An 11,812-nucleotide genomic window follows, 5' to 3' on the forward strand; every position below is an offset into this window, starting at 1 on the left:
CGTGGCGCGAAGAATGACCAATGTATTTCTAGGTATTTAAATCAAACGGTACATAGACATATATATTTACGATATATATATGTAAGGGAAGAAATAACAAATATTCTAAATGCAATAATTGAAAAAGTGAGAACTCCCGGCCGGAATAAGCGCCCGTGTTTGCAGTAACAAACACACTTATTAGTGAATACTGGAAATAAAACTCATCCGCAGAAATAATGTTCACAGCAGGCAAAAGCATATATATATATATATATATATATATATACTGTGTGTGTGTGTGTGTCTGTGTGTCTGTCTGTGTGTGTGTGTGTGTGTGTGTGTGTGTGTGTGTGTGTGTGTGCGTGTGCGTGTGTGTGTGTGTGTGTGTGTGTGTGTGTGTGTGTGTGTGTGTGCGTGTGCGTGTGCGTGTGCGTGTGTGTGTGTGTGTGTGTGTGTGTGTGTGTGTGTGTGTGTGTGTGTGTGTGTGTGTGTGTGTTCAAGTGTTATTATTATACTCTACGACGCCGAATAGTCATTTCCGTTCGCATGTAACGCTAAACAGCACTATTGAAATCTCAAAAGTGATTGACTGCATGCAAGTGAGGACTGTTATTCCGAATGATAATTTTGCTGCCAGGGAGTCGTGGCTGTTGCGCAGAGGCGCAGTTCCTGAGAGAATTAACGGACGGCCGGGTGTTAATAAGTCCTGATTATACAAGTTTCTAGCTCTCATTCAATATAAACGCCCCGTTTTGGGTCAGCCTGTAAATCTGCTAACTTGACTCGGACAAGAATTTTTGACAGTCTCACCATGTTTGCAACCCATTAAAACTGAGTGCCCCATGGGGTACCACACTTATCTTCTTCGACGAACGCAACAGATCTGCACGTATCTCTACGTGTATGTGAGACATGTCGTTCCTTTAATTGTTTCATTATAGTCGTTATGATAGCGCACCGGATAACTGAACGCAGCCGTTTGTAATATACAAGCTGCAGAGTTGAGCGGTCATACATTTGGGAACGGCATTACGTTTACGCATGAAATATAGGATAAGCGTAACATGTTTTTCTGGGAAATCAGACTCGAGAATAATTTATGTTGTTTACACCCCCAGAAACAAGCCGAAGAACGCAGCCACATGCTTTTTTCTTTTTCTTTTTTTAATATGAGCAAATTCTTGGGTTTTACGTGGCAAAACCACGATATGATTATGAGGCACCCGGTTTAGTTTTTGCCACCTGGGGTTCTTTAACGCGCACCTAAATAGAAGTACGCGAGTCTTTTTCCATTTCGTTCCCATCGAATTCCGCGACCTGGACTGTACCCGCGAGCTCCAGAATTAGCAGCGCAACGCCGTATCCACGATATAGGCACTAATTAGGCTACCGCGCAGGCCTGCTTTCTTTCTTTTTTTTTTTTGAAGTATCAACTGGAAAAAAATTCCACGTACGGCTTACGGCCAAAGATTAGCATATAGAATGGCTAACTAAAACCGTTTTCGGCGCTCGAGGTCCGACTGCAATAAATGACCCCGTGCCAATTACTCCCTTCTGTTACGCGAGAAAGGCGGAAACCTGAATGGAATGTTGCACTGCAGTTTACTCTCTTTTTTTTAATCTATACCAATGCTTCCCGTAAATCTAAGTACAAGGCGCCGGTTGGGGCAGGTATGCTTTACTTGTTTGAAGCGGCAAGCAGGAAGGTTACATATGTTGCTTCGTCTGCGTTTCGCAAGACCTACTGATAAAAAACTATATGCGCAACAATACACACGAGAGATACATGTTGCTTGAAGAACGAGAAAAATATTTTTTCTCCAAAGGGAACCGTACAATAACATAGCAGAATGAAAGCCGACACTGCGGCCGCAATGCACGCGCAATCACCGAGCGGCATTAAAAAATATATAAAAGGAAAGGAATTTATTCTTAACGCATAAATACATGTCATATGCAATTATGAACCCCATTTGATCTGTCTGAACGCAAATACGAGCGCGCGAAGTAGTACGAATGACCCTGCCGAGCAGTATCGCCAGCAGTTTCCAACGGCGCGACCTTGATGCGGCCCAATCCACTTCGACCGCAGCGCCGCCCCAGTATTTTTCCACGTCGGTCGCCTCACTGCAAAGCATGCGCCGCCCCAGCCGCTCGTCCCACTCGACCATATTCCAAGGTAGATATACCTGGTAGCGAAGCTTCCATAGAAGCCCATACGTTCAGAACATGGTTGCTTACCGGCGGTTCATGGGGCTTAGCGCCATCTGTGTGAGGGGGGAACGCTTCCGGCGGAAGAAAAAATAATTTGACGTCATATCCGTCAAAAACAGAAGTGACGTCATTTTGTTCTCATAGGCGCGAAATTTGTTTTCGGAGGCCTGCCATTAGAGCTGTATATTCAAATGCCCCGCCATTCGACTTCATGGGCGTTCCGAGTTTTCAGCGCGAAAAGCGATGCCGGAAAAGATCAGCCGTACGGGTGTCGAAATCGCATCGCTGCACAGAACATACTTTCTTAGGAGGCCGACGAACACTTTGGGCGTAGATTGCGTAGAGTGCTCGTCCTTTCGTCGGATGCCAAGCCCGTCGGCCAGCGCTGTTGCGCGAAAACAACTAAAGTAACCAAGTATCTGATGGTCGCAACTCACTACTTTTGACTGCACAGGTTAAGAAACAATAAAACTACCCGCGTCACCTAATTCAGACAAACGTCGACATGCAACACAACACATGTGAGGGGGGCGTGTTGTAACAGGTGAACTTTACGAGCGCGCCTTTCCACGCACTCCAAGAGTTGCATGGCATTGCAAGTGATAGCGGCGTCAACGCCCACCGCTATCGATGGGCGCTCTCACGGTGGGCCCTGAAAAAAGGTATATATTGATAATGATCTAGTAAAATACAGTTGTATCTTTTCTCGCCATGCATATATAAAATGAATTAGGAATTTTATTTTCGTTGAATGAATCTAACTGCGTCTCGCTTTAATTTAAAAACGCTTTTTTTCTTTCCCAGTGTTTATTCCCCCCAAACATAGTCGCGCTTCAATCGCTGCTCCCATAACCACCCTTGCTGATGTCGGTGACAATTGGTTCTGAACCGCTTTTCGCCCGAAGCTTCGCGACCTATGTGGATCGACCTTGCATATTCTAGTACACTCTAGTGAAAAGGTCACAGCTGCGGAGCGCGGGGTGTGACGTCATACAGAGGGCGCAGCGAGAGCCCAACGGGAGGAGCGGTGGCCTCGCGGCTAGGGTGGCTAGAAGGGGAGGTGTGAATACCGGCGGCGCAAGCGTGACCCCTCAGCGCACCGATGCCGCAGGGCGGCGCTGTTGACCGAGGCGCGGGAAGGCACGCAACCGAAATGAGCGCATCGCCAGCCTCGGGTATCGCGCGTTGTCTGCGAGCGTCATGGAATATACGTCTTTATCCATGAAATCAACGTTTTATCAGCCCACATCACTACTCCTGTGAGATTTTACGGGCCCAGTTCGCATTGCGTCGATAGATTCAAACGCGTTTTTTTTTTTTTTTTTTTGTCCTCCAGATCAGAATCATAGGGGCTGGGGGCTCTGGAATAATTTCGACCACTTCGGGTTCTTTAACGCGCACTCACACCTTACGGCACACAGGTGCCTTGCACTTCGACTCCCTCAAAATGCGACCGTCGTCCTCGAGGTCAGCAGCAATCACCCTATGCGTGCCGTACGTACGACCTGTAAACTGCAGTCATTACCCGATTACTTCTCGACGTACAAACCACTTTGTGCCAGCGCTTGAAGACGTGTAGCATGTCCTTTCGACGATCAAATAAGCAATTTACTATGATTTCAGACAGCAACAGATCTGGTCATAAAATAGTTTATTTAAGTGAGGAAAACAACTATGGGAAAATTTGATCTACAACACGCAATATTTCAGTGCTTTTAGTTTATTCTCAGTGCCCTGCTGAATAACACCTTTAAGCAAAAAATGAATCCTTGTTACGCAATAAAAACGTAAAACTGATGCTGTCAGGGCAGCAGAATGCTCTAGGCAACCAATTTTTGGCACATCACCAATTGATCAACTGCATAAACTTTGCCACAGCTTTGGCATGCAAACGAGTGAGATTGTTTTCAATAAGGGCATTAATTGACCAGCTTGTAGAATGGTTCTGATAGACTGATAGATATAAAAGGCCCCCAAAGTCCCTTCTGTTTGTTCTTTAGATTCCACAACGGTTTCGTTGTGAAGCTGCCCAGCCAAGTAGATGCTACAGCTGGCAATTGTCCTTCTCCAATGAAGAACACTACCATTTTGGTTAACACAACAGGCGCAGCATTTCGTTCAATGCAAAATCTGCAGTCCAGTAACGAGCAATGTTTTGTTTAAACTTTTGCAGTGACCACAGTTCCAAAGGTCGCTTAAGCTCGATAATGAACAATTCTTCTGCGACTGGACTGGGCATTCCATCCCGCTGTATATTTACAGCCTCCACGTCTGCCGGTGGGCATGCATTCCCCCGTCTTGTCAATAGACAAGCGCCGCTTCTCTTGTAAGATAATAATAATAATAATAATAATAATAATAATAATAATAATAATAATACTTTATTCGTACTCAGAGAGTCGAATATGTAGTCCAGGCATACAGGGTCATAGTAGGCGGAACTGCCTATACCGGAGTGGTTTGCGTCCCGAACCTGGAACCCGTGGAGCGTGTGAGACATCTCTTCTTTTTCTTTCTTTCGTCAGAGTCCTGCTAATGTATTTTGGCAAGTTCGGAAGTACTGTGGGCACGGCATCTTCTGAGAGGGCAGGAATGTGACGTGGTATCAAGACTGCAGTTCCATTAATAAAGTCGCGAACGATAAACCTAAGGAAACAAAAAAAAAAAAAAGGCGGTGGTGATCAGATTGAGCTAGCGTGAAAGGCCTCGTGAATAATACTAGGATGGCAATTGGCAATGCCACGACGACGCTGTGCAACACGCTATGTATCGCGAGAAACACCACAAACAAGGCGACGAGACCAAAACTGACGGCGAAGGCACGGAGGCGAGGCGAGACCGGCAGGCCGGCGCGGCTATGCTTCCCGCGCCGCGAGCGGTAGCGCCATATTTCCCCTGGTGGCATCGGTGCGCAAGGGGGTCACGCGCGCCTGCAGGAAAGCGCCGCCGGTATTCGCACCTCCCCTTCTAGCCACCCTATCGCGGCGAGCGCCATGAGGCGAGTTGCTGGAGAATCGAGGCCTGTGGTACAGTGTACTAGAAGGGGGCAGTGGGCTTACTCTCCGCCGGAGGCTATGCGATGCGGCGGCTCCACGAATGTCGCAAATATGAGCTTCTCCGATAGCCCGAGCGGCGGCGCTGGCGTCGGTTTCAATGGGACGTGGGTGCGACGGCGCAGCTGCCCAGTGCCCGCCCAGTGCCCGATCATATTAGTTGGAGTTGTTGAGCTGCGTTGTTTTTTCTGTGGACGTCGTCGCGTGTTTTTTTTTTCTTTTTTGCACATAGCCTGCAAGAGATTCGCATGCCTTGCAGTAACTGAGCCATGCTGCGGCATCGACAGTTTCACTGTTAGGCGCCTGGCTGCCAAACAGGCTATGTTTATGTGAAGGATGGGCCGAAGTTCTCCTTGTTTGGCGTCCCGAAGGATAAAAATAGGCGGCAAGAGTGGGAAAATAACCTCCCCTGGACGACACGAGCGCAGTATGCGAGCTCCATTTCGAGCCACGTTTTGTGCTCAACTCGAACGCAGTTCCTGATCACAGTGAATTGTTTTTCTTTTTATGGTCTAGTTAGGTCAGTTAGCGAAGGAAACTGCCAGGAATATACACTGGCCTCCTTACTGGAAGTTGACTCTCTCGAAGCATCAGGTGACAAAAATGAGTGCCGTCAAACTGCTTCCAGCGCTACTGCCACAGAGGCCACACAAACGTGGTACCCCAGCATTGCACGGGCCTGCGGGTTTCAAACGACCATAACCAGCACGTGGACAGAAGCGACTCGAGGCTCACTTACCACATTGCGGGCTATGTTGGTATTGTCAATTCCAGCACAAAATGCCAAGAATGCATAAAGCTGCTCACTATGACGCCACCAGGCGAAAGTTTTCAACTTGCCCGGCTAACAAACTTCTGGACCGAGGAGGCCTCCTGTATCCCTCCAGTCAGCTGTACGGCTTTGTGAAAATTCTAGAGGATCTTTTCACAGAATGCTTCTCTCAGAGTGAGGTACACTCTGACAGCGTTATGGATATGCTGGAAGTTGCTAAGAGTAAGCTTTCCTTCGAAGTTGGCTGTAATGTGCACGCTCTTAGCCTCACAGCTAAAATAATTAGTGTTTACATTGTCACACGTCTGCATTTTTATGTGAAAGGAATTAACTGTGACAAGGCAGGAAAGCGGCAGAGGGCCAAGCAGCTGAAGTTAAGCCGTTGCACATGAGTTGAAGTGCATGAAACAATGGCTTGCTGTACTTCTTACAAATAAAAGCTTTGTGTCAGTAACAGCCCTGTTAACTTCACTTTGCTTACCCTTATATAACCGTACATAAGCATAGGCCGGAGCCTTTGTCAAGTGAACTAGTTTTCACTTTTTTTTTTCAGGCCTCCCTCCATTTCTTTATGGAAAAAAACAAACCTGATTTGATTTAACAAATGTGTGCCGGCGTAATGATGGTTAACAATAAACGCAGAAGGCTACCGGGAAGCATGGAACAACTAAAGTGGAACAATGAAATATTTAAGCCATATATACATATTCATTTTGGCTAAGCAAAGGCACAAACCTGGTTAGCATGCCTGATTTTTTTTTTTTTTTTTTGAGCCCAGCTGGGAAGTATGCACGCACTGTTTTCTGTCTGACAAAATTTTACATTAGGTCGACACGGCATGAAACCGTTTTCAAATTTTTTTTACGATTGCCCGATAATTCGGAAAATTCGAAGGCCCCTTCCGCATAAGCAACATCCGTCAGCGACGACCTCTTTGCACAAAAGGTCTGAGTTAGGATAGGCAGCAAATTGCCCAAAAGTTGCCGTCTTCATTTTCCACAAGGTACTATTATGGCAAATATCATGTGGCCTAAACAAATATAGTGCTTGCTAAAGATATGTAAAGACTGTCAAGTATGCCAAAATTAAAAACAAATAAGAGTGTGAACTGCTTCGAACTGAAACCGACAAAAACGCAAGGAAAATCAAAGCTTCTGCAAGCAAAGCTTCCATTGAAGTTGCCAGTGGCGCCACCTCTTGGATGCGACGCTGACTGCGTCAAAGGGGCGGCTGAGTAAGCCCACTGCCCCCTTCTAGTACACTGTACCTGTGGTGTGACGTCGCACAGAGGGCGCGGCGAGCGCACCAGCTGTAGCGGTTGCCAGGCAACGACGGACGCAGGCCTGTAGGAGCAGTGGCTAGGGTTGCCAGATTGGGCTATTAATAGCCAAATTGGGCTACTTTTTAAGCGGCTTGGCGTCGAAAATTTCGAGTTGGCTACATGGCTATATTTGGGCTATTTTTGTATTAAGGACGTCAGCACTGCCAAAATTTGGGAACGCCGGTTTATGAAAACCCAAAGCTCATTGCTGCGAAAAAGTTATGTAGGGAATCTCGAAGGCGGTGTTTTTAGGCAATGTAGGCGCTGAGTGGATGGCGTTAATTCATGGCTGCCGTGTTTACACGTATTTCCAGGCTAAGCACTCTTTTTGTTTTGGTTTCGGCGCCATCTGCTGCCGCTTCACACGTGGTTCAGTAAGAAAACCGTTCTCAAAACTAAGCATGGGCAAGTGGGTGAAATGCAGGTGTGCATATAAGAAGGAATGGTAGAAGAACCTCTCTTTGAAAGGTAAATTTTACTTCATGCGCATATTTGGTTTAAAAGCGTCTGGTGGTGCGTTGTTTCGGAATGGAGTAAGAAATTCGGCAAATTTCTTAATCTATTACAAAATGTCCGAAATTCATTCCGCATTCGAAGGCGACTATTGTATCTGCAAAGCATAAAGCCATTCAGAATTTAAAATATTGCAGTTGAGAATGAGGATGGCTTAAGGTAGCGTGAAGGTCTTGCGTGACACATGATCACGAACTTCGGCACAGGCACGAGCGCACTGTCGCACTTCGTACTTGCGGTGGACGTACTTTGTACTCGCTCGTCGTCTGCATGCCGTTATCTCAAGATCGGTAGCCACGGCACGGTGCGCGTGGAGGACCACTGCCGTTCCTTCCCCTCTTGCCCTTCTAGTCTTTGGAAACACACAGATATTGCCGGCCCACCGGCTTTATTAAAGAAAGGATAATCTAATGCGCTATAGGATATTTATTGCGTTTCCTTTTTGCATAAGTAAGAACGCAGGTGCGCCATTTTCACTTAGTGTGACGTGGTGACGGTAACGGATTGTGCGCCAGCCTGGTCCAGCCGAGTGTGTTCGCGAAGAACGAGTTATCAGTGCACGGGCTCGTTTCCTTTACTGTTGTTTGCCCCGGCTGGCTGACCACCCGTAAAATGAGTATTTTTGGAACGTGAGAATGCGTTCACTAGGTTTAAAAAAAGTGGTTGTCTATGATAAAATACTGAACAAGAGGTATTTCCTTTTATTGCGATAGCACTTATATGGGGAGGGGACTCCAGGCGCATTTCTACCGTGGTCGTCGCTGTGAGGTTGCGTCTAAAGTTCAAACACGGTAACATCGTCACCGCGCGCGTATGTGTTCCCAGTGGAATTACATTTCTTTATTTTTTTCAAGTCACACTGAAGGTAAGGTACACACTTCCCCTCGGAAATTTGGCAACACACGCATTCGTGCCTGCATTCACAGAAACTTACGCACACGTTTTCAGATTGCACGAATCTTGCCAGGGAATCCCTGTTTAAATATTGCACAGTTCAACGCTTCGATACTAATACCACCAGGTGGCAAATGAAACTGCAAACTTTAATTCACCTCTTCTGCTATGGCCCAGCAAGTCGTTCCGTTTTTGCACTCAAAGGTGAATTGCAGTCACAGCTGTCCCTTCTTCGCACTAGGAAAACGCGAGAAGGTTTCACGTTTTCTCCAGAGTCCAGTGTCCCTCCAAGCGGCAGCATTTGCTAACTCAGCGTCAAGCTGCTTTCGAGTAAAAAATACAAGATTGAGAAAGAGAAAGAGCGGAATAGAAATAACATGCTTATTTTATGAATCACGCTTAGGAAAGGCATCACTATTCTAACATGCATTAAGCTCGGGCCGCCTCTTGGGCACTCGATCGTGACCAGCCGAAGCTGACCCTAGAGGCTGGAGCTGGCAGTATTTTGCCCGACACTTATAGAAAAATGCCTTGAGTAAAACGAGGCGTGAACTAAAGTTAGCTCACAACGTGGCTCAGTAAATACTGATAGCGTCATGAATCAATCGGAAACGAAATCCTTCGGCTCGTAACAATAAGTGGTGTCCAAACCCACGTCTGAGAGGCAGCTCTCACTAGAATTCTTTACGCAGATCTTGAGGCCATTGTTGTGCTGGTTGCATGCGGGGGAAGCAATTTTGGAGCCGGAAATACGCGGTGAACCATCTGCACCATATATAAGACACCTGGAGAACATCATCGAACTTTTGGCTATGTTTTTCGCTACTTTTGGACTACAAAAAAAAATTGGGTCTGGCTATCTTTGGGCTACATTTTGAGATCATTTGGCTATTTTTTTGTTGGGGCCATCTGGCAACCCTAGCGGTGGCCACGCGGCGACCGCGACGAGCCGAGTCGCCGGAGAATCGAGGCCCGTGGTGTGACGTCACAGTGCGGCCACGGCTCGAAGTGTGGCGATGGCGAAGAGACGAAAACCTGGCGTAATGTAGCTATCGCTACAAAACTTTATTAGGGCCCGCAGCGGGCCACTCCCACGTCGGGACAGAGTGGCCGAGCCTCTCCGCCGCGTCGCGGGCCTGTTGGATAGCCCATAGCTGTTCTTCGAGGTTGAGGCTGCGTAGAAGCGCATCCCAGCGTGAAGAAGTGTTGCTTTCCTCGCCGCGTAACGCGGGACACCGCCAGAGTATGTGAGCTAAGCTCGATAAGTCATTGCATAGTGCACATGCATTTGTTGTCTGAATTTCAGGGTAAATCCTGTGAAGAAGTATAGGGGGTTTGGGTATGCCCCCGTCTGTAGAAGCCTTAGTGTTAAAGCCTGAGGTCTATTGAGTTTACAATGTGGAAGGGGTAGTTCCTCTGAGCCAATAAAAGTGCTTAGTAATTTCGTTGTACAAGGAAGAAGAGTACCGATTGTCAGTACCCCCAACGTCACGCTGCCCGGTAGCTACGCGGTTGATGATTCCTCGCGCTGCACTGTGTGCAGACTCATTGAGGTTGGGCGGGGCACCCTCTATGTAGGCTGGAGGGTGTAGGCTGGAAACCAGATGAGAGAAAAAAAGTTGTTGACGATATGTGTGCTTTTTTTTTTTTTCACTTTAAGATACCGAGTATAGAAAGGTTGTTCTTCGGACATAGTAAAACCACGAAAGGGGAATCAATGATTTCGACACCGGAATGAAGCAGGATGGTCAAAATTAAGTTTCCGTAATGGTCAATCATCCAAACAGCGGCACACTACATTACACTGAGGTACATTATGCAATAAGACATTAGGAGGAAAGAAAATGCAGCTGGGAAAGCAATGCGATGCGTATGGCAGATAACTGGTGGCCTGTTATAGAGTTAGAGAGGGAGAGAGTTACGGAATTGCTGCCTAAGCAAATTAGGTGCAGTGGAGGACGCGAGAGAATTAGGTGGTGCGATGGAGTTAGGAAATTTGCAGGCATAACTTGGAATCAGCTAGCGCAAGATAACAGTAATTGGCGATCGCTGGAAGAAACCTACACTCTGTAGTGATAGGTTGATGGCCATAAGATAGGCTGATGAACATAGTGATGATGACATTATGCATGCCGATTCATTGCTTGAGTGACAAAAGCATTTGTTTGTTTGTTTGTTTGTTTGTTTGTCTGTCTGTTTGTTTGTTTGTGTTTTCTTGCAATTTCATTTAAAACAAATAGATTTCGTTAAATTCTTCACCCGTTTTCATTGTCAGTGGTTGGCGGTTGGTGGTCGTCGGACTGTCACTGCCGGTACAACGGCGTTAATGAAAAGAACGCGGGCCCTCCCACAACCGAGTTTTTCTTCTTTTTTTTTTTTCGCTTGGTTTGCCACGCGGCATAACATCAGAATGGGGTTAAATATAAGCATGCAGGCCCGTTTCATGGAGATACTGCAACAGCGACTTATAAAATGCGTTGTGCATAATCCATCTATCATTGTCTTATACTTACCGAGTTGCGAGGCCTGCTGTCGCGCGAGAGTGTTAGGACGTCTGAAGGTTTACAGGTGTTGACGAGAATGCGCCGTGAATCGTGGTCGATCATGTAAAATCACGCGTAATGGGGACCGTGTCAAAGACCTGTCCACTGCCAATGATGACGCGAATGCGCCGTGAATAACCCCGTTACCAACAAGTAATCTTTTTTGCCCTCGGCTCTCTCCGCAATTTTATCTATATTTTTTCTCGCCTCTCTGATTTTCTAATTTTTCTTTTGCGTGTTCTTTCTCTACCTGAAGATATAAAGAGACTGTTGCGAGAATTTTCTGTGTCCCTTGAAAAAGATTGGTCCAATGACCGAAACTGTTGGGTAAATAAGAAAATAACCGCGAAGTTGTGCTTCTTATATTTCTAAGTACACTCGGCCTCTTGAAAAATCCAGCTATTTTGTATATATATATATATATATATATATATATATATATATATATATATATATATATATAATCGTATCATAAGGAGCCAAGAAACAATGACACCAAGACAACATCGGGGAAATTACT

The sequence above is a fragment of the Dermacentor silvarum genome, chromosome 2 (genome assembly GCF_013339745.2).
Source record: "Dermacentor silvarum isolate Dsil-2018 chromosome 2, BIME_Dsil_1.4, whole genome shotgun sequence".
Lineage (NCBI taxonomy): Eukaryota > Metazoa > Arthropoda > Arachnida > Ixodida > Ixodidae > Dermacentor > Dermacentor silvarum.